The 21,978-nt window shown below is 46.9% G+C and overlaps 1 protein-coding gene across 1 annotated transcript in view; it reads left to right on the top strand.

Moving 5' to 3' along the window:
* Nucleotides 1–2,542: 2,542 nt before the first annotated feature.
* ATP1B1 (ATPase Na+/K+ transporting subunit beta 1) overlaps nucleotides 2,543–21,978 on the top strand; it is a 107,557-nt gene continuing 88,121 nt past the window's right edge. Inside the window, exon 1 of the mRNA XM_075907047.1 lies at nucleotides 2,543–2,585. The gene's annotated coding sequence lies outside the window, so the exon portion shown is untranslated. The remainder of the gene's footprint in view (nucleotides 2,586–21,978) is intronic.

Here is a 21,978-nt window from a genome sequence, read left to right as displayed (position 1 = left end):
AGCAATCTACAGCCAACAGGAGCTACAAGTGCCCGTACCCATGAAGGCACAGGTAAACATAGTGTCGGCAGCCCACCAGAGACTAACCCTGGCAAACCGCAAACAGCCTGCAGGCCAGTTTTTGCCCACTGCTCCTCAGTTTATGTAAATGAAGCTACTCCAACTTATTCCGGCTAAAAAGCTGGTCCACTGATTTAAAAAACAACACTACATGAATGGCAAAAAAAAAAAAAAAAAATACAGCTATATATTTATTGCCTTTTAAAGGAAGGAAAAGGGAGAAAGAAGTAATAAAAATGCCTTTGGAGCCAGACAGCAAATAGCCATATCTTAGCTGAAAGCAGAAAAGAGCAAACAAGTCCTGCCCTGAGTACTAAGTGGTTCCACCGCTGAAAGTAATTATATTCAAATGACTTGCTGTAAACAGCAAAGACAGATGGAAGGAACTAACTCTCTAAGCCTTTTGTCTCCTCCTATTTTGTTTTACTTTTTATCTACTTTTTAAAATTCTTTAGCTTACTAAATTGGGCCTTCACTTTCAGTATTTAAACACTGTTCTATTATAGTTAACGCTGACACCATCTCTGAGTTTCTTCTGAGACACCTATCACTAGGGCCTTTTCAAATACATACATACTATAGACAGCATGACCTGCCTTAACCTATCATTAAGATTGCCCAACATTTTCCATTATAAGGCCCTATTTTCAGTTGTTCATAAACTTTACTAACCTTTAACTGTTCAGGTTGAAATTTTCCATGCCTGAGGATAAATTCTGATTTATTTTTATTTTATTTAAAAACTCAGCAGAAACAATCAGCCATTTCTCAGAAGGAAGTGAGAGAAAAAAATATGTTGCTTTGCCCATGTTTGAAAAATTCTTATAGCCATTTACTTCAGAAAGTCCAGCACCTCCAGGTTTTGTGACCAAAGGGTATCACCCTGCAAAGAGGGTGTGCCTTTTGGCAACCCCGTCAAATCATGCTCAAATGTGGACATGTTAAAAGCCTAAAAAAAAAAAAATCTGTTTGCACATGCTCAGTAGAGATGTGTTACATTTTGGGAGCTAAATTCTCCAAAGTTTCAGTCTGCATTGAATGTGCTCTGGCCCCACAGAGCACGTACCTGCCGACTGGAAGGTACATGCGCCATCCCCACAGAACGACTGAGCATGCGCCATCCTGGGAATGCAAGGGCTAAGAAGGACTTGCCCTGAAAATGCTGCTTTCAGCTACTAGGAGCCACTATGGCACTAGACACCAAAACAGACACCATGGAGCCTGTCTCTCCTGGGCTCTCAGTGATCTTCTACTGTGCCCAGACAGTGAGAAGGAGAAAGAAGCTCCTGACCGTAAGGCAGAGCATAGGGTAGCCAACTTTCTAATCGCACAATGCCAAACACCATTGCCCTGTTTCCTGCGCCTGCCATAGGGAAGCAGCACACTGGCAGAACCTCCCTACACCTAGGGACCATTGGAACTTGGCAGCCACTTCCGAAAGCTGCACAAAGCCAAGGCGGGTAGAGAGCTTGTCTTAGCCCCAGGTCCCCGCTGTGCCACTGACTGGACTTTCAATAGTCGCTAACCAGAGCTGCCAGGGTCTCTATTCAACCGGGCGTTCCTGGCTTTGTGGTTGAAAACCGGACATCTGGCAACCCTAGCAGAGCAGATGGGGTGACAGGAAAGAGGAGTTATTTAAGGACCAGAGCAGAAAGGAAACATGGGAAGGATCTCTAGGGGGGTGGGGGAGAATAACCATGGGTTTGACAGGAGGCCCCATGAATCCCATCAGAGACCCCAAAATGGAAAGGGAGATCTCTTGCCTGGATGACAGGATGCTGTGATTGAATGGATGAAATGGATGCTGCAGCACTTAACCCTGCTGGCCTCCAGAATTATAGAGCAAACACCCAACCTCCGAACGAAATAATACTCAAAACACTGAACAGACATAAAGACAATATATTTACCACTGAGTGGGGGAAGGGGAAATCAGAAATTAAAACGGGCCAGAATTCTACTAGTTCCTAACCAGAACCTTCCTACTTGCAAAGATCCCTCAGTGCAGCAGAAAATAAAAGGAAGCCGAACACACTATGGAATCTGGAGTCACAAACTAGAAGGAGAAAGTGGCACGTGCCAGGCCCACAATGAACCCAGAGATAATGGCCATGCCAGTGATTTGAAAGAAGGGAAACCAAAGCTCAGAGACATTTTCTGCTCCACCATCCAAGCCAACAAGGTGTGAGGGAAGAAGTCAGTCAGTCTATAGCCAAACCTGAGTGAATAAAATGCCTGACAACAGAAGGAGGTGGCAAAGACAGCATCTCAGCTCTGGGTTGTGATGTCGCACCCCCGCCCTGTGAGGTCAGCACTGCATCTGAGTGAGACATAAAACTTGGCTTCCCATCCCAGAAGGGCTCTGAGACTTCAGCACAGCAGCTGGGTACCCAGTGCTCCTCGAGAGGCCACATGGAAGAGAGTGAGGGAGACAGAAAAGAGAGAGAAAACTGATGAAGAGAGAGTAAAATGGCAGTGTGGGAAACAAGAAAGGGACAGGAATTCAGAAGAGTTCCTCCAGCCAGGTAAGTGCTTTGTGGGTACCAGTCTGGGTGAGTGGGGAGTGAAAGAGGAGAGTGGGAAGTTGGGAAGTGAACAGGGGGATAACCCAAGGAAAATCCTTAGCCCAGTGAGGCCATGAAGATTTGTCCCACGGCTGAGTGCTGCGGGACCAAATGCTGGGTGCTGCATGGAGCCTGACGTGCTGGGAATGTGAATTCTGGAATTATTTCTCAATTGCCCTGGCTAGGAAAGCCAGGAATGAGGTTGTGCTACCAGAGGCCTGGACTTGTAAGAGACAAGGGTGTGGATCTGGCATCTTTTCTTGCGGAGAAGGGACATTTAGCCTGCAACGGTGGAGCCTTACTGATGGTTTTTCTGGGGGCGAGGGGGGGGGTTGAGAGGGGGAGAGGAGCAGATTGGGAAAGATGGTTTGGAGATACTATAATAAAAGGCTTATAAAGATAACACCTATGTTCCATCTGATCCATTTCAAAGGGAGAACAGGAGCTTTAAGTGCCTCAGGGAATCTGACTGGAAGGGACTCATGCAAAAGGGAGCATGGGCCCCACAGAGTCTGGAGTTTGCTGCAGTTTGTGTGTCTGGGGCTTGACTGACTGATTTGCCTGAGCCCCCAAAGCAGGGAATCAAAGGAGGGTATCTTCCACCTGACAGAAGCTATGTTCTGCCCACCCAACGCCCTGAGGTGAAGATCCAGGAGGTAGGGGTGGGAGATGGGTGTGGAAGCGAAGGGATGGACCCAGGGAAAGTACAAGCCCAAAGGAGCATTTGACAACAATGCCATGAAAATCCCAGCAGCGAGGGTGAAATCAATGGAAGCTGGAAAAACAACATTTTTACCGGAACCAGTGGATACTGGAATCATTGAGCTCCCCCACGGCCTCTCAAACCTAACCTCAGCATGACTGCAGATCACACGAGAGGGGCAGGGGCTGATTTCTCTGGGGTAACCCCCCTTCCCATTTCCTAGGGCTAACAGGAGCGGACTTTTGGTGGCAGGGTTCATCCTCGAGCAGCCACTGTCCCTCCCATACCAACAGGTCAACATTCGGAGAGGAACAGGGATAGACAGCAGTGCCTGGTCACTCAGAGCAAGTGGCTGGGGCACGGCTCACCTGTGCACTGCAAAGCCTCTTGCCCTGTCATGTCCAGGTCACAGCAGGGGAACTCTTTGTCCCGACCGACATCCTGGCTTAATGCCCAGTGGCAGAGCAGTGAAGGGGAAGAGAGGTAGCTGGGCAAACACAAACCAATTCCACTTTCAAGCTGGACGTCAGTGTGTGATCTCAAATGCTTCCGGGCTCTGTCCTTCCCGGGGGACCACAGTCCAACTGCTCGGAAAGGAAAGAACACTGCCCCTCCCCCCCACGAATCAGCCAGCTGTCCTGATTATTCCCCTCCTTTGCAGAGTCACAGCACCGAGTTGCAGGGGTGGATCAGTCCGGGAGGCGAGGCAGATTTCTCCCATTGATGAGCGCTAAGTACATAGGGGAAGCCATAACTCACTGCTTTGGGTTCTTTAAGAAATTCCACTTTGCAGGGAACCATAAACTTCATTTACGTCATCGATCGCTGCAAACGGGACAAGGAGAGGCCTCATTTTAAGGCCTGAGCAAGAGGGGGCAAAGTTAAAACTGAGCTTTCCACCTTAAATCTGTACCCGCTCGACCTCTCTAGTCCAGACTTCTTTCGTCCAGCAACATCTAGGGTCCGACATCCCCGTGGGTGTTCCAGGGCCAGAGCACTCAAGGGGGAAAACCAGGGGCCCCACATTCAGCAATTCCTCCCCCATCCTTCCAGAGCTTCCCAAGTGCTGCAAGAAGCGGATTTATGGCATTCAAGTACAGGGAGGGAGGGGGCTGCTTGGGGGAAGAGGCAGGCTGGCTGCAGAGTACCATGGCTAAGGGCCAGGAGCACAGCTCAGCAACCATTGGCAGGGGCTGGGAGGGTCCAGCAGCCCTAGGAGCTGGCCCCTCTGTTGCCCCCAGAGTGAAGCACCATCAGCAGAGGGGTCGGGACTGACCTTCTCTGGTCCTGCAAATTCCCTGGTTTAGACCCAGGGAGGTACAACCTGTATTCCCCAATTTCTGACTTCTTGATTTACAGGCATGACCCTGGGAAAGTCACATTACCAGACTTCCCACTGCAGCCACCACGCAGTCTTCATTGCCTGGGTGCCCAGCATGGGACCCTGGCATCTGAGCTGCAGCACTGCTAGGCCCTTCAGGGCCACTGCTGAAGGCCATTGGACCTGTGCGCAGGACATACAAGGTGTGTCTACACTGTCACAAAAAACCCCTATGGCGCCAAGTTTCAGAGCCCTGGTCAGCAGACTGGGACTTCCAGGGTTCAGGCTAGGAGGCTAAAATGTGCATTGTAGACACTTGGACTCAAGCCCAAGCCCTGAGACCTTCTACCAGGGTCAGTGTCTCAGTGCCAAACTGAGCCATCCACACAATTTTAGAGCCCCACAGTGTGACCCTCGCAAGTCTGAGTCAGCTGGCCCAGGCCAGTCAAGGGTCTTTTGTCACGCTGTAGACACACCCATAGAGTACTATATAATGTTAACAACCCACTCCTGTCATCTGAAGAAGTGGGCTGTGCCCACGAAAGCTCATGATACCATCTACATGTTTTGTTAGGGTATGTCTACGCTTGCCCCCTAGTTTGGACTAGGGAGGCAAATGAAGCATACCGAAGTTGCTAATGAAGCGCGGGATTTAAATATACCACGCTTGATTAGCATATTCGGGGCCTGTCACCATTTTAAAATTCCGGTCGCCCGATTTAACTTGCCGCGTGTCGACGTGGTAGTCCGATCCAAAACCCTTCCCTTGAATTAACTGTTACTCCTCGTGCAATGAGGAGTAACAGTTAATTCGAGGGAAGGGTTTTGGATTGGACTACCGCGTCTACATGCGGCATGTTAAATAGGGCGACCAGCATTTTAAAATGGCGACCGGCCCCGAATATGCTAATCAAGCACGTGATATTTAAATCCCGCACTTCATTAGCAACTTTGGTATGCTTCATTTGCCTCCCTAGTCCGAACTAGGGGGCAAGCGTAGACATACCCTTAGTCTTTAAGGTGCTACTAGACTATTTGTTGATTTTTAAGTTTTTCTTGTTAGGGTACAGCTAGACTACGCTCTTCTTTCAAAAGGAGATATGCGAATTTGGTGCTAATTTGCATATCTTCTTCTGATCACTTTTTCAATACCATTTTTTTTCTAAAGAGAAAACAGTTCAGACGGAGTTTTATCGAAAGAACGCTGTACGCCTCCTTTTTTAAGGAAGAAGGGTTCTTTCAAAAAAGGGGGGTTCTTTTGAAAAACTCCTGTCTAAACTGTTCACTTTAAAAAAAAGACACTTTCGAAAAAGCAATCAGAAGAAGATATGCAAATTAGCACCAAATTTGCATATCTCCTTTTAGAAAGAAGAAGGTAATCTAGATGTACCCTTACAGACTAACTCAGCTACCCCTGAAGTTTTTATATAATGTTAAGTACTCTGAAAAATGGGGTGCTAAATATCTTAAATTGGGCAACCAAAATTAATTGATATTTTTAACTGTTTTCACCTTAATCTCTGTTCCATGTGTGCTAAAGGGAGACAATACCACCTCTTTCTCCTTGCTCCCCCCACCACACAGGGATGTTGTAAAGAAAAAAAACTAAGATATGGTAGAAATGCCCACAAGGTTATTAATAAGAATGCAGTCGGAGCAGGGTGTGGATGGTGCGCAGTAAATAAGGCCTGGAGCCACACACTGAATGAGGAGGATAAGAAATATATTGAATAAACTACCCATCCAGTGAGCGCCATCCATCCTGTGTACAGAACGAGGCAGGGTGCTGTCTGAAAAAATATAACGTGATCATTCAATTGAAGTCTGGCTCATAAAGCATATGCTCAACCGGACAAATTAAGATTGCGCAAGCAACCTTAATGCTGGCATTTCCTCACTTCTGAGTATTTGACTTTGCAATCTTAATTTTCTTTTACTATTAGGAAATACAATCTTTCTACTTTACTGGGCATTTTCTTTCTCTCTATTTTATGTTATGTCTGTAATTTTATTAACTGCATGCTTCTGTAATTTCCTTGCCATAATTGCTGTTACTGTTCTATTTTGTTATCTTTAGTGATCAGTTTTGCTATAAAACAAAGCAGCCTAAGACATGACTATTTAAGCATCTGCAGTAATGAGACTAAATGTTGGCATTGAAGAGCCAGTGTGCACAGAGCCTCTTTTGTGAAGTATTTCTACTGGAAATTGCTGAAATCCCATATCTTTCTTTTAAATCCTTTAAAATAAAGTGCTCCCTTTATTACTTCTGTCCTCTGCATCCCTGGCAATTCTTTTTGTCAATCAACAAATTAATAATCAGCAGCAGTAGGAGCCCATTGTGCATTTGAACTTCAGAGTGGTTTTCTACTGACATGAGATTTCAAGATTTGTGCTGTATTAAATGCCAACCTGCCGGGAGGTGTGCAGTCAGAGCCAAGCTGCAGGAAGTCCTGGGCTAGGTTGTTTGGGGTTATAGAACTGGGGCTGAACACACATCATGGTAGGCATGGGAAAGAAGTATTCCTTTCGGAAGTGATGTTAAACCTTCTTGTCTACACTGGCACATTTGTCACGAAAAACTGACTTTTGTTGACAAAACAGTAAGAGCGCTCATGCTACAATGTGACTTTTGCTGGGAAAAACACCCAGATTTGGCAACAAAAACTTCTACCCCTGCAAGAGACTTTTAGTCTTTTTCCCTTCCTTCAGTGTGGACTCTGCTGTTTGCTTTGTTGAGAGAACTGACTTCCGCTAGTATCCCACAATACTTGCCCTGATGGCTGTGCTCAGGGTTTTGTGATCTCTGCTGCCCTGCAGGCATGTACACCCCCCCCCCCCCTTCAAAGCTCTGGGAAGTATCTTTAGTGATCACTTACTTACTTACTTACTGCCCGTTACGCCAATGGCGCATAGGGTAGCAACAAAGTCCTTCCACTTCTGTCGGTCACAGGCCAAAGCACCTATTGTTCCCCAAGTGTGATGATGGTCTTTGAATTCTTGCCTGTCAGTGGCTTCCACAAAGTGGCTTCACCACTGACATTCACCCCTTGAGGAGACCCTAAAGGTCCATCACACCTGTTCGTGAAAGTTTTCTTTGTTGCTGTTTCCGTAACCCCAAATGTTTCCTAGGACAGGGTGGTTAGCCCTGTGCCAAACCCCCAACCTGGAGGACCAGGGACCACACTTCGTCTGGTCTCTACCCTTCGACCTGTCTGGCATGGGAAACCCTACCAGGAGCACAAAGCTCCAGCCAGCATAGTTCTAGGGGTCCTTGAGACACGCAAGCCCTCCAACCACGACAAGGTGGCGGTCCATCCTAGAGGGCTTTAGTGATCAGTTTTGCTGTAAAACAAAGCAGCCTAAGACATGACTATTTAAGCATCTACAGTACTGAGACTAAATGTTGGAATTAAAGAGCCAGTGTGCACAGAGCTGTTCCATATGGGGAACCAATAAAAAGAGCAAATCATTGGAATGCTCCCGTTCTTCCCTGCTAGAAACACAACAGCAGGCAGACTGCTGCTGCAAGGGGGAGGGCTGGAGAGACTGCTGTGCTGCTTTGACGTTCCTCAGCATGGAGAGCTCACAGAGCTACTCATGAGGCTGCTCCCAGCAGCTGAGAATGCTGTGGGAGAACTCAGAGAAAATCCCAAGAAGCACCTGGATCATCTCTGCCTTCCCACAACACTGCACTGTGGGATGCTTACCCACATTGCTTTGTGGGGAGAGAGGTGGTTCAGCAGACTGCATGCCCTCCAGGTGTGAGCTGTAAGACTGGTTCAACCTGTTTCTTTTTCCTGCCATGAGGGCAGGGGACTGGAGTTGATGATCTCTCAAGGTGCCTTCCGGTCCTAGTATTCTATTCTATGAGTTATGCTCTATCTGTTGACGGGAAAGCTAGCAATTTAGCCATGAAGGCAAAAAACCCAGTCTGACCATTTTTCACTTTTGCTTGTTGTCAACAATTTTGTCGCCCAACCTTCCCAGTGTAGACATGGGTAGTTGTCTATTGTAGTTGTGCCAGGGGTGCACCTCACAGCGTCGCTGCACTGGGAAAATGCACCTTGTTAGCATCTAACACAGTGTTACCTTCAGGAAAGGACAGGACAGTTGCATGTAAAAATATGTTAAAAGGGATGTTGTAAAACACACCTTGCCCCGTCTATAAAAGATGCTAAGTCATATTTCACATCATGCTTAATTAAAAACAAACCCTTTCTCAAGTGTAGCCATGGCCTAAGCATAGACAAGGGAAGCCAGAGTTTGCACTGATTGCCAGCAGGGGGTAAACCTCAGCTCAGTCAGTTCAAATCCCTGCATATCCTTGTCTGCACCTTGGGGGAGCAGCATGGGTGTAGTTACTCTGACCTTTGGCCCCCAAAATCTGAACCAGGCCTGATTCTGAGTGTCCCCTTGGGACTGACATTTAGAATCGGAAAGGGGAATGTGCCCATGGTGCCGTCAGCACAGCTGTCACAAATGGACTCCCAGAGCCCTCGATAATGAATTCCTTCCAGTGCAAAGCTGGCTCCCTGCAGGCGCTCCAGCGCAGGAATTGTTCTAGGGTGGGCAAAACGCAGGAAATGTTTGGGTGTTGCCAGAGCAGGCTCGGTGATTTCTCTGTATGGCAGTGCCAAGCATAAGGTTGGGCCATGCCTGGTCCCTCAGCAGAAGCCATGTATAGGTGCTGCAGCACCCCTGGGCTCCCGGCCTCGCGCATGTGGTCCCAGCTGCCACCCCATACACCAGCATGGCTGCTGCCCCGCATGCCAGGAGTTCTGCAGCAAGCACCACATGCTGGGATCCTGGTTAGAACTCTGTGCACCCAGGGGCAGCACAGGCCCCAGTGCATGGCGGGACAGTAAGAACTCAGCACCCTGGGTTCCGGCTGCTGGCCCCTCATGCTGGGGCTTTGCTCTCGGCCTCAGCTGGGAGTGGGGGCAGACAGGGACAAGAGGCCCAGCACCCCCGCTTTTAAAAATGTTCTGCGCCACTGGTGGCAGCAGTGGAATAGAAGAAAAGTAAACAGGCTCCCCCAGCACCCTAGCCATAGCGCGGGATTGCATCTGGCTCACTGTGTCATGAGAACTTGGAGGCAGGGCCACTGAGGCTCTCCTGGGGGGGCCTGCTGAGGTAAAGTTGCCTCAGGAAGAGAGGGAAGCTGAGCAGAGAGAGAAGTGAAGCAGGAGAGACCTGGCAGCTGGAAGGGGAGATATTGGAGGTGGGTGGAAAGTGATTTGGACCATCTCCCTGGAGAACAGGATATCAGGACACTGACTGGCGTCTCCAAGCCCCTGGGTCGTCACAGGGTTAAAGGAGTCTAAGCTTTGCCAGGCTCCATTGAGATAAAGTGTGGAAGCTCAGCCAACTCTAGGATTATGATCAGTAAATCAAGGTGGCTTTTTAACTGTATAATGGCACTTAGTGTTATTTACAGACTTGCCAGGCCTTGCTCTTGAAGGTGACCTGCAAAGAGGAAAAAGATTCTGGCTTCGTGTTCTCTTGTGTTTCCTCGTGCTGTACGAAGAAAACACACCAGGCTTGTCTGGTTTTTATAAAAGGAAGTTTTGTTACCTTAGAAATACCAGAGATCTTTCCTGTGTGACAAAGTCCAGTTTGGCAGCTACTAGAGAGCTGTGGCAGGCCAGTCAATTAGCCCTAAAATGCTAAAGGCCTGTTTCTCCATGAGCTGAAAAGCACTTACCTCAAGTCAGGCTGGGACATTTGAGGGCTGCCAGAGAGAAGACCCATCTGCTGGGGGGATAGAAGGCTACGCTGCTCTCTAGAAGAAGCAACTGGCCAGACGGACTGACTGACTGGGGAAGGACTGGCATCCAGAGGCCAGAATAACAAGGCAATGCTTGGAGAAGTATTCTCTTCTACTGTTATGACTTTGCTTTTTTGTTTGTTTGGCTGAAGAATCCTGCTTGGGCTTAGGCCTACCCTGAGGCCCACCTTGTAAAGGCCAATAAATATTACCCATGTGGGGAGTAATAAAAACGCTCTGGAGTGGGAGTGACTTGCTCCAGGCCCCTGTTGCCTGAGGGGAAAATGCTGAATCTGGGAAAATAAAGGAGGTGCCCTGCCGCACCTGGCTTTGCTGGGTGATTTTCTGTGGGAGGGGAAGAGAACGTGTCTGGCAGTATAGCCAACTCTCAGGTATTTGGAGTGAAATCCTGCCATCACTGAAATCAACAGTAAAACAGGGAAGCCAGGATCTTTTTTAAAGCCCCAGCTCCTGGAGTCCTATAACTACATGACTAATATTTCATTAAAAAAGAAAATCTTTTGATCCTCATGGTTGAGGATCAAAGCCTGAAAACATGAAGGCTATGTCTACATTGGCATCCCTTTCCAGAAAAGGGATGCTAATGAGACACTTTGGAATTGCAAATCCGCGGAGGATTTAAATATCCCCCACGGCATTTGCATTTACATGGCTGCCGCTTTTTTCCGGCTTGGGGTTTTTGCTCGGGGTTTTTGCCGGAGAAAAGCGCCAGAGTAGACGCGATTTTCCGGAAAATAAGCCCTTTTCCGGACGATCCCTTATTCCAAGTAGGAATAAGGGATCTTCCAGAAAAGGGCTTATTTTCCGGAAAATCGCATCTGCACTGGCACTTTTCTCTGGCAAAAACCCCGAGCCGGAAAAAAGCGGCAGCCATGTAAATGCAAATGCCATGGGGGATATTTAAATCCCCCGCGGATTTGCAATTCCGAAGTGTCTCATTAGCATCCCTTTTCCGGAAAGGGATGCCAATGTAGACGCAGCCGAACAGTAAAGGCTCAAAAACCAGAAAGTAAATAAACAAGAATTCAAACTATTATTTTTCTACATTGTGGGATTTTTAAAAACCAATCATGATTTTTGAGAAGGCTGATGCTTTTGAATTCTTAGAGTTAGCAATGCTGTCTCAGAAATATCTACTGAGGGTTTTTTAATAATTTAATTGAAAGGAAAGGATTATAGAACGTTAACACCAATATATTTTCTTCCAACTGTGTCTGGGGTGTTTGAGTTAGGGCTTACTAACAAAACCAGTGACTTACATTGTTTAAATCAAAATTAATTTCCATCACACTTAGACCTTTCTTGATTTCTTGGCTGTCATATTCCACCTGTTCTCCAGTGGTCCCCACTTAGGTACTGAAGCTTCCTCTACAATGAATGGGGAGAGAAAGATGTCTTTGAACACCATCTGCAAAGGTCGTCATACTTTGGAGATGCTGGTGATAAGGGGGTGTCCTAAGCACTGGAGATTAGTCTGCAGGGACACACCTGACCTGTGTAAGATGACCTGTTTTAACCGTGGCCTTCCCTTTTCTAAGCCCTGTCCCAGTCGTCCCAAGACTTTTAGCAAAAGACGCCGCTTGTCCTTTTTGCTAATTGATTGGCAAAAGCAAATGGGACAAATGCCCACTTTTGTCAAAAAGTGAGGTGAAGCGTAACGAACATGTCAGGGAGGGAGGTGGTAAGCAAAGATGCCAGCCCCGTGCAGGGGGGAGGCTGGACTGGTGGGTGGGGTGAAGAGAGGGGAGAAACGGCTCTAGGGACAACACGGGTTGCCAGGTGTCTTGTTTTCAACCAGAACACCCAGTTGAAAAAGGGACCTTGGTGGCCTCAGAAGGCACCAATGACCAGGCTGTTAAAAGTCAAGTCAGTGCAGCAGAGCTAGAGCAGGCTCCTTGCCTGCCTAAGCACCGTACAGCTCCCGGAAGCAGCTGGCATGTCAGTGGGGCAATCAGAGAATTGCCATGTGCTGCCCCTGCCCTCAACATGAACTCCCACTGGCAATAGTTGCTTAGCTACCTGTACACCTAGGGGCGGGACGTGCCAATACCTACCTTCCAGGGCTCCTGCTTTAGCCTCACGGATCAGGAGCTGCCTGAGGTAGAATCATAGGATCATAGAATACTAGGACTGGAAGGGACCTCGAAAGGTCGAGTCCAGTCCCCTGCCCTCATGGCAGGACCAAATACTGTCTAGACCATCCCTGATAGACATTTATCTAACCTACTCTTAAATATCTCCACAGATGGGGATTCCACAACCTCCCTGGGGAATTTATTCCAGTGTTTGACCATCCTGACAGGAACTTTTTTCCAATGTCCAACCTAAACCTCCCTTGCTGCAGTTTAAGCCCATTGCTTCTTGTTCTATCCTCAGAGGCCAAGATGAACAAGATTTCTCCCTCCTCCTTATGACAGACACCCTTTTAGATACTTGAAAACTGCTATCATGTCCCCCCCCAAGAAGCAGAAAGCACTGCCTGGCCAGAGCCTGCACCTCAGAGCCCCTCCTGCCCAGGTCAGAAACCCCCCTTCCCCCCTACACACACTTTAGCTCCCTCCCAGAGCCCACACTACTGCCTCAGCCCTGAGCCCCCTCCCACACCCAAACATTCTCCTGGAGGCCACATCCTACCTCCCTACCCCAGCCCGGAGACCCCTTCTGCACTGCAAACCCCATGACCTTAGCAGGAGCCCGCAGCCCTTGCTGGAGCTTCCTCCCCAACCTCCTGCCCCAGGCCCTTGAAAGTGAGTGGGGGGGGGGGGCGGAGTGAGTGGGGGCGGGGCCTTAGGGAAGGGGCGGGGCCAGGGCTTTCAGTTTTGTGCGATTAGAAAGTTGGCAACCCTAGCTCAAGCAGGGGGCTGACCGTGTTTGAGTGACCAGTGGCAATCTCAGAGCAGCTTCAGGTGACTGGCCAGCTCTATGGGGGAGTGGGCCTTGGATCAGCCCCACATGCTGTCCCATTTTCCCTTTGGGAAATATGGTCACCCTAGACTTCAATATCTCTCCCTGTTTGCAATCCAGAGCCGGGAACCTGCACTCTGGAGGGAGGTGCCTCATTTGTTTCTTGAGGGACTGGTAGGAGCCTGCCTGACTCCACATAACACGGGGGCAGCAAGCGGGGGTGTGCCCATGTTCTAACGCTAAGCCCCATGGATGGAGCACTCAGCTGGGATGTTGGAGACAGATACAATTCTACCGCCTCTGCCTGAGGGGAGAAAAGATTTGCACATGGGTCTCCCCACTCCCAGGAGAAAGCTCTAGCCAGTGAGCTCTGGGATATTCCAATGTAGGGGTTCCCTCAGTCTCCCCTATTGACGCTGTTCCGTTGTCAATAAATAATCCAAAGAGCAGAGACCACTGAACCTTAGGTGTCTCGCTGCCTGGGGTGATGGGGCAGCCCTAACCTCCACGTTCTGTTCATTCTCCCTCACGTTCTCCGGCCTAACGACTAGTGAAGTAATCCGTGCAGCTCTGTGGCTAAAGCACACACTTGAGAGAGGGGAGACTTCTGAAATCCTTTCTTCTCATCACAGAGGGAACTGAACCTGCATTGCTGATCTTCTAGCTGAATGCTCTAACCTCTGGGCTGCAGACCACAAAGTGATCGGCTGCACCCTATGACATCTGAACCGGGGGCCTGACGTAAGCATGCCTACCAGATTGAGGGAGGAAAGAGGGGTGTCTGCCCACCTGCCTTCCCCTGGTCTGTGGATTGGATGGTCCAGGGATCCTGGTGAACTAGACTAAGGCACTAGTGCACGTGCTCGGAGACAGAGGCGGGCACAAAGGAAACATCTACAGCAGAAATTTAGGCCCCAAGTGAGTTTAGGCACCTACAGGGTTAAGTGCCAGCCGACTGTGAGCTGCTGTGGAACCTAAAAGGGAGAGTTAAATGCCTAAGCATCTTTTGTTGCTCCATGCATCTGTCTGCCAAAGGGATGCCAGGGAGTGCTGCAAAGCTTCACAAAATAATGCGTGAAAGGGGCTTGTGGAGCTCCTTGGGATAAGTGCAAAGAATTAACCATTCTCCTCGCTGTTGTTCCTGTTTTAAGTGGAAATCTTATCCGATAATAAGCAAGTCACTCTCTGCCCTTGCTGCTAACCTAAGCCACACTGTGAAGAGACCACCCTCCTCCCTCCTAGAATCTCATGCTTTGGCAGCGAGTGCTTGGGTGCTACTTCCCAGCTGCCCAGTGTAACTGATGTGGACAGGTGATCCATACATGGGTCAGAATTTCAAGCATTCATTGCCTGCAAATGAAGCCTGATGTAAGTTCTCAGCTGCTCCTGATGCCAACCCTATGGTCTGCGTTTCCAAACATCTCTGTACCCAGGATACCCATCTCCATTATCAGATAAGCCTCTTATGTTGATAGTAAGGGAAATGTGAGCCCTCATTGTAGTGCTCTTGGAAATCTTGGGCCCTAATGCATTTAAAAAAAGAAAGACCAAAAGAGAAGATTTGACAGCTAATTAGAGCCTGGCCAGAGAGAGGCTGGGAGTAATGCATTAGGGATGGACAGGGAAGAGCAAAAACATCCTGTAAAACATCCTATCTCACAAAAATGTGTTTTCATTTTATATGGTAAGGAATAAACACAGCCCTCTTTCAATTACTTCCTTAACTGCCTGCTGTTCCAGGGTTTGTTTGCCTCTGGGAAGGGCTAGCAATGGCGTGATCAGGAACCACAAGTTTCCCCCAGCTCATAGTGGGGAAGGTACAGAGGTGAGCGTATGAATGAATACATTCAGCATTATTGCCCATGGAGTGCTTGTATAATAAGAATGATCACAACCATATGGAAACTTTCTTCTTTTGGTGTAGGTAGTATCTAGTGAGAAGGAGGGCCTTTTTGCTAGGCACTGGTACAGGGTAGTACAGAGTCCCTGCCCTGAGGAATCTGCAATCTGATTAGACAAGGAAGACCGGGGGTGGGGAAAAGAGGTATTGCATATGAGCGAAAGCCGTGTGATGACAGTACATTAGTGCCATGGATGAGTTGTTGTCATTGTTGTTTTGGATGGGTTTAGTTAAGAATGATCACCTGTGTAGCTAGAAAAAGGAAGGGGGAGGGAGGACAACAATGAAGGGCAACAGGGAAGAAGAGGAAGTTATAACCAACAGGTGTGGCGTGAGGCTGAGGTGAAAAGATCACCAAGGGAGTTGGAGCAGACAGCCACGTGACACAGATCAGAGACCTGGATTCACAGAGCATGCCTGGCAAAGCAGATCTCATGTGGTAGGGAAAACAACTATTTATTTATTTATTTATTTCTGGTTTATGGATCACTTTGGAGACGAGGTTTAGGCAGTATGTAAGCATCCTGGCACTTTGTATATAGTCACAGAGGCAGAAATGTAAGTACTTAAGGGACTCTTCTATAGTGAAAATTTTAGGCAATAAATGAGTTTAGGCACTTCTAATTTTAGGCTACAGCCGAGTGAGGGTTTTGTGGGCCACTTTGGTGCCTACAACTAGGATTTAGGTACCTAAAACTAGATTTTAAGCACTCTTTTGTGGATGAAATGTGTGTTCAAACTCCGGGTTGCAACTTGTAAGGGCAAGCCTCCAGCTGCCTGTGAGATGCTTTGTTCACCTGCGCCTCCGCAGGGACGAGTGACTGCAACTCCCGTTGGCTGGGAATGGTGATCTGTAGCCAATGGGAGCTATGATTGCCCATACTTGTGGAGGCACAGGTAAACAATGCACCTTGTGGCTAGCAAGTGGCTTGCCCTTACAAGCCGTGACCCAGAATCTGAAAACCCCTGCTCTGAAAACATTATCCAGTGTTGGCTAGTCTCTGCTAAGACAGCTTTGGTGCTTGCTCTTGTTAGCTTCAATTTCATTGAGCCCTGAGGCTGGCTCTTCCCAGAACTGATTGCCTGCTTCCCCACGCTCACCTGGAACAGAGGAAAGGGCTCTGCAAAAGTTCCAGTGGTCCCAAAAGGAGGTATCTCCTCTGCACAAGTGTGGGAGATGATTGTTTTGCTGTCAAAATATTAAAATATCACGCTGTTTCTTTAAGACAACTGTCAGTAAATCTGAAAAAGAACTGGAGCAACTCCAGCCTTTATCTTTACTGGGGGCGGAGACATGTCATCTTAATGGCAATGAAAAAATGGGATCTCAGCTTTTAACTTAGGCCAGTGGATCAGGAAGAAGCCTATAAGGGAGTCTGGGCTTGCTGTTGAGCCGCTAACCCTAATTAAAAGCTGAGTTGCCACATCTTCACTGCTATTTTAAGCCAAATTTAGCTAACTCATTTTGGCCAATCATCATTAAGACCATGTGTTTTATTTGCAGTGTAGATCTACCCCTAAATTGCTAGGCACTGTTAAGATGCAACCATGTTCCGCTGCAGAGGTGGCTGCACTTCCGTCAGGCACTAACAAGTCCTGTGTACATACATCCTGTAAAACCCCAAGGGATCCTTTGGGATGAGAGTAATTAAACAATCAGACTGTACAGAAATGTTCCTTTATTTCACAGCTCTGCATTTGCTTAAAGTCAAGTTGGTGTATTATCCTCACTGTCCTCCCCCTAGGCTTTTTGCTAGCCCAGATCTGTAGAAGTCCTTTATAATTTTGTATTGTGGCTGTATCTACATGTTGGAGAAAGTTTTGCTTGGTTTTTTTTAATCTTCTATTTTGTCTCCATGACTGCAAAGTTCACTTATCTGAGTTCCTTTTGTGCCTTGTCTCAAGGTTGTAACCAGTGGTGTAGTACAGGGTAAGTGTTACTGTAAGGCACATAGAGAAAAATTGTATTCAGCAAGACAAGAATGGAGGGAGGGGGATGTTTTCTAAAGTAGAAACCATGCCATATGAAGCTTAACCGGTGTACAGCACAGGGATGTTAAATATCAGTTAATTGAATAGGAATTCATGAATTCGACTATCGGTTAGTTGACTATTCTATAGACCCCAAGGGGCAGAGCCCACAGCCAGTGCAAACCAGCTGCCACCCCATACAACTGCCTGCCGGCCTGGCTCCTAATACACTTTAAATGCAGAGCCACAGCAGGGGTAGGTCCCTGACCTGGTGCAAGCTGGGACTGAGCTGGGCTGCTGGCCATCCTGTTAAAATATTTACTGGCGGGGGCGGAGGCGGAGGCGGGAGAGGAAATGTGTATAGTCTATAGCATTAACCTATAAACTTTTGCTTATCAATTACTTGACTATACTATTACATCCCTATTATAGCCCCTTTTGCATAAACTATATCCTTGAGCAGAGTAAAATCTCCTACCATTCATGATGAGAGGGAAATAGTCAAAGAAGAAAAGAAAGGAGAGGGTGACTGGATGAGCCAGTGAGATACAGGACAGTCATTCTCGTTAACAGGCACTTCAGAAAAAAGCGCTTACAAATCAGCGACAGAGACTAGAGATTTATATCAAGGGAGATGGGCCAGGCAGAGGCTGAATGAGTGGATGTGGCATCTCGTATCCGACAACATTAAAGCTATAAATAAGGATAGCTGGGGAGGAAACAATAGGGCTGTTCCTTTAACTCCACTGGACTATATTAGACACATCAGACTGAATTTAGCCTTGGTGTAAAGTGGATACAACTTTCCTTGCAGGGTCTGTGAAAGCTTAAGCCAGGACTGAGTTGGCCCAATATGTGTGTTGGAGAAATAGCAAGGGAGTATGGGGGAGACAATTAGCAGCTGTGAGCAATGGTGAGCGACAGGGAAGATCCATAAATGAGACTGGCACAACATGGATTTTCCATTGTCCTGCACTCTTTGTAGTCTTTTACACTGGTATAAAGTTCAGCCAGTTGGATTATGATTATTTATATTACAGTAATGCCAAAAAGCCCTAGTTCTGTACCAGGACCCCATTGGGTTAGGTGCTTTGCAAACAGAAGGATGGTCTCTTCCTTTAAGTACAAACTCAGTACCATTATTAGTGATAGAAATGTAGCCGTGTTAGTCTGGGGTAGTTGAAGCAAAATGCAGGACAATGTAGCACTTTAAAGACTAACAAGATGGTTTATTAGTCATCATCATTTCAGTTTCCTGGGACTCATGACCAAGATCTGTAGGAAATCCATTTCTCAGTTTAGAGCAGAGTCATCTTTTTATTCCATCAGTTAAAGTGCTGTTCCTAAATCCAGGATTCTTTTACAAAAATGCAACCTTATTCTACAGGAACGTTGTGGAAGCCTGCAATAACATTCTTCTCAGCTATGCCATCTGGCAGAAGTGACTGCAGAACATAGTAGTAATTCTTACGCACAAGAGAAGGCTAGATGGTGTCATATAGCTTTTACACTCCATTTGCACAGGTGTAACCAATACAAATTATACAGGTGGAATTAATACTAGGTACAAGGCACTGGAGAATTATGCTCCAAGAGAGCGCCTTGATCCTGCACTGAATAGGAAGCTAGCAGAGCTGTTAAACATTAGGAGGATGTTGCTGAGTTTCTTGCAAGGCCCACCCACCCACTTATCTCTGTCCCACGCCAACAACTATTTAATAAAAACAACAAATCGTTTAGTAGCACTTTATAGACTAACAAAATATGTAGACGGTATCATGAGTTTTCGTGGGCTAGTCATCTGAAGAAGTGGGCTATGCCCACGAAAACTCATGATACCAGTCATCTGAAGAAATGATACCCACAAAACGATGCCCAGGAAAGCTCATGATACCATCTACATGTTTTGTTAGTCTATAAAGTGCTACTGAATGATTTGTTGTTTTTTAAAGTTTTTCCTGTTACAGACTAACTTGGATACCCCTCTGAAACTTTTGAATTATTTAGTAAGCATTGTTCTGTATGTTTTGTTGTTCTTGTTGCTATTTTACCTGGCTTGGCTTTATCTGTAAATCCTCACTAGCATTTGCATTGCAACATGTCTACTACAGCGCACCTGTCAGAAGGAATGATTTGGAGATAAGAGTGTGTACCCGAAAAATGACTTTATATTTATCCCTGCAATGATGACTGAATCAGAAACATACAGAAACAAAATCTTCAGCCCAAAAGGACAGAGCAACTTCTGTCTGGCACCTAATGAGTTCTCATCAGTGCTCCCTGGAGCTGTAAACATACACTATCTGCAGCTGAGCAGCTCTTACAGAAAAGGGGTAAAATTATTTCTTGTCTTGAAAACACATTATAGAGCAATCTCCTCCCGTCAGAGCCTTGAAACCAACCCTACAGATTGTGTAGACTGGGGGCAAACCTACAAGCATACAAAGCAACTGGCTTGTGCAGAACCATATAGTCAAGAAATTGCTATGTGAGGTGATGAGTAAAACCAGTTCTACTGTTTTTCTTCTCAGTTGAGAGGCTTTCTAGCCCATAGAAAATACTTAGCTCTTCTCCGGCACCTTTCATTAACTGCTTGCCAAGAAAGGCAAGCAGCCTTCTTTTATAAAGACTCTAGTGAAATATGACATGTTTGTTTCCCCGGCATAGCTATAAGCTGCCTTTTGGGTATGTTTATGCAGCAACTAAACACCTGCAGCTGACCCATGCCAGCCAACTTGGGCTCAGGCTGTGTGGCTATTTCACAACTGTGTAGACTTCCAGGCTCTGGCTGCAGCCTGATTTTTAGGACACACCCACTTTGCAGGGTCCCAGCCCAGGTGTCTAGTTGTTGTGTCCATGTACCCTTTGTGGAGACGTGCTCAAGGTCATGTGGCCAGATTATGGGGAAGCACAGAAGCGAAGCCACATTTCTCACGTTCCTAGCAAGTGTCCTGACCCAGCTTTTCTCCCTCCCGATACTGTCTCATAATACACCACCAGTTACTATTTAGGGGTCTATTTGGTGTCTTTTGTGTGCCATTAAGCAGGGATCAAATATGGAAGCCATTTACTTGTCCACATTGTGCTCTGCTACCCCATTTGCCTGGGGGTGTAAATGCCTGCACAAGATATAGGGTAACATAGATCCACTGCAAGTCTAGCCATGGGTGCGTTTTGCAGTGGCATCAAGGGTTAAGACCTAACAGAATTTCTGAAGAAGCGTTCTTACAAATGCCTTCAACCCCATTTTCAGTAGCAGGCACCGCTTTGGGCTAAGCAGTGGAAAGTTATTGACAGTGGAGGAACTGGACAGCCATAAAAACAATGTCATAAATGCATTCAAGAGGTCACTGCACTGTGCTGGTGACCATAATCTGTTCATTTTAAATGTTATGACTGGAACAAATGTGTCCTGATACATCATCCTAATAAGAGAAAAGCTGTTCAGCTGCAGAGTTTTCAGATTTCCTAAATCTGCCTTTGCATCTCGAAACTGCCTGACTAGTGGCCTTGGTTTATGTGTTCCTTTCTCTGCATATTGACTTATTCAGATAGACATAAAAGATTAAACTGGAAAAAAATATACCTGTTGTGCTAAACATCCTGGATACACTCGGAAGGTGCTTGTCACCAACCACAGGTGCCCAAGGCACATCCTGTGGAATCCCTAAATGCACCCCACAGGTAACCTCTCCATACTGCTCTTGGAAAGCCAAACTGAATTATGGGACAGACCACAAAAAAACCCATTCCCAAGGCAGGGTGCCAGTAGCAGAGCTGGTTGAAAAGTAGAACTCAACTTCTGCAAAAATATTTGTGATTTTAGCATTTTCATTCCAAACTAATATAAACACACAATTCTGCTTTCCACAACATGGAATTTTCAAAAAAATGTGGTTTTGTTGGAGCATTCTATTTTGACCAAATCATAGCAATTGAGTCCAGTTTTGACTTTATCTTCAGTTCAGTTTTTTCCAAAGACATTTTCCTCAAAAACATAGTCCCACTGAAAGTTTTTATTTCAGTAAAGTGGCTTTTTTGGACACACAATTCCACGAAAGAAAATTTTTGAGCAGCTCTAACTATTACTGTGAGTAGGCTCAGGGAGGCCGTACTAGATAGAAATTGCTGTTTTGCTGAATTCCCTAGCAATAAAAACCTACATGTGGGTACACTGTTCAAGTCAGTGAACCTACCTACAGTACAGGTTGGACATCCTTGGTCCAGCACCCTCAGGACCTGACTGATCCTGAACGAGGGAGTTTGCCAGACCAGCGGAGATCAATTCCACCCCTATGCTGGTGGACTCTGGGTTCTCCCAGGGTCCGTTAGCAAACCCAGAAGGACTCCCATCTCAGCCACAGGACTCCCCTGCCACTGGGCTCCCAGATCCACTCCCTGTGTCCCTAGGTTCCTCGGGATCTCTGGTCCAGGGGCTCTCTGGTCCAGCAGCATCCATGGCCCAAACAGAGTGTCCTGGACCAGAGAGGTTTGACCTGTAGTAAGCACCATATATAGTAGTGAATGGTTTCAGGAAGCCCTTCAACTTAGTACTATTTTCTCTCTCGTTTGTTGGGAAGCAGTTTGGCACAATGGTTAGTGGCTCCAAGTTACTGATCTTTCCTGAGACTGAAGTCAACATTATGATGGAGGTTAAAAGCTTCTGCAGGGGCACCTTCAGTGTGGTTATTTCCTTCCCCCTCCATGTCTCTGATTAGTTTAGAAATTACTACAGTATTTGCAAACCTCCTCAGAGGTGAAGGA

This window comes from Pelodiscus sinensis, chromosome 1 (assembly GCF_049634645.1).
Source record: "Pelodiscus sinensis isolate JC-2024 chromosome 1, ASM4963464v1, whole genome shotgun sequence".
Classification (NCBI taxonomy): domain Eukaryota; kingdom Metazoa; phylum Chordata; order Testudines; family Trionychidae; genus Pelodiscus; species Pelodiscus sinensis.
Note: the sequence above shows the minus strand (reverse complement) of the source record. Positions and strands in the feature narration are given on the sequence as shown.